The sequence below is a fragment of the Gossypium arboreum genome, chromosome 10, assembly GCF_025698485.1.
Source record: "Gossypium arboreum isolate Shixiya-1 chromosome 10, ASM2569848v2, whole genome shotgun sequence".
In the NCBI taxonomy this organism is placed as follows: Eukaryota; Viridiplantae; Streptophyta; class Magnoliopsida; order Malvales; family Malvaceae; genus Gossypium; species Gossypium arboreum.
The window spans coordinates 83,283,550-83,284,941 of NC_069079.1; the positions used below are offsets into that span (position 1 = coordinate 83,283,550).

Genomic DNA, 1,392 nt, shown 5'->3' on the forward strand with positions numbered 1-1,392 from the left:
ATGATTTGATTAAGTCATGACATATAAGCATAACAAATAAACGGTGATATAATGATTCTACTTGAATTGTATATTGAGGTGATTAGTTTATACCTATGACGGGTAGCCGAATGTGTATAGAGATCATGTTATAAAGCAAATCAAAATCATGCTCTTTGTATGTGGCTATTGAGCCAAAAATGGTAATGGTTGATAAGCGTCTTGTGTTTGAATTCTAGTTATGATAATGAAATATGGATGTGTCATGATTTATTGGTATATGTGCTTGATTATTCGGATGATATCCGGGCTAAGTCCAGAGGGCATTTGTGCAAGTTACTATATCCGGGCTAAGTCCCGAAGGCATGGGAGAGATACACTCTACGATGGAAAATTACATAATGATATCTCTTCTTTTGTGCAGATGGATTTAGAAACACTCTACGATGCATGGGAGAGATACAAGGACCTTTTGAGAAGATGCCCTCACCAAGGGTTACCGCTTTGGCTACAGGTTCAAACATTCCATAATGGCCTAAATCCTTCGACTCGGCAGATGATTGATGCAGCCGCTGGAGGAACTATCAATAATAAAACACCTGAGGCGGCTTACGAATTTATTAAGGAGGTGTCACTGAATAACTATCAGTGGCAAGTTATGAGAACAAAGCCGACAAAAGCAGCCGGTGTTTTCAACTTCGACGCGGTTACTATGCTATCTAACCAAGTAGAACTTTTAAATAAAAAGATTGACGGTTTGTGTGGTTCTACTCAGGTACATCTAGTGATGAGGTGCGATTCGAATGGAGGAGGAGCGTGCACAGAATATCAACCCTTCAACCCTAGCATTGGGGAGTAACAAGTCCAATATATGGGTAACAATAACTCTATATCTAAAAATAACCCATATAGTAACACTTATAATGCAAGTTGTAGGAACCATCCCAATTTCTCGTGGGGCGGTCAAGGAAATCAAAGGCCACAATATCCTCTGGGTTTTCAACAACCACCTTACCAGAAAGAAAAGAAGTCAAACCTTGAGGAGATGCTAACCAAATTCATCTCGGTGTCAGAAACCCATTTCCAAAATACCGAGACAGCACTTAAGAATCAACAAGCATCAATCCAAGATCTCGAAACTCAGATTGGACAGCTTGCCAAGTTGATTTCAGAACTACCACAAGGTAGCTTGCCAAGCAACATAGAATCTAACCCAAAGGAGCAACTCAACTCGATTACTAGTCAAGATGAGGAAGGGTTAGTCACACTTGAACTAGAACCAAGGCAAGAAACTGAGATAAGCAAAGGCAAAGGTGAGGTAGACCACAATGAGCAGAAATCGGTAAATACAAAATACAAACCTCATGTGTCATACCCCAACGCAACAAGGAAAGGCCGCTCAGATGAACAATT

The 1,392-nt window shown here is 40.2% G+C and overlaps 1 non-coding gene across 1 annotated transcript; it reads right to left on the reverse strand.

Annotated features, from left to right (window-relative positions):
- Positions 1-370: 370 nt before the first annotated feature.
- On the reverse strand, positions 371-477 carry LOC128283172 (small nucleolar RNA R71). Its single transcript, XR_008273514.1, has one exon. It is a non-coding gene; the product is annotated as a small nucleolar RNA R71 (small nucleolar RNA).
- Between the last annotated feature and the right edge of the window lie 915 nt (positions 478-1,392).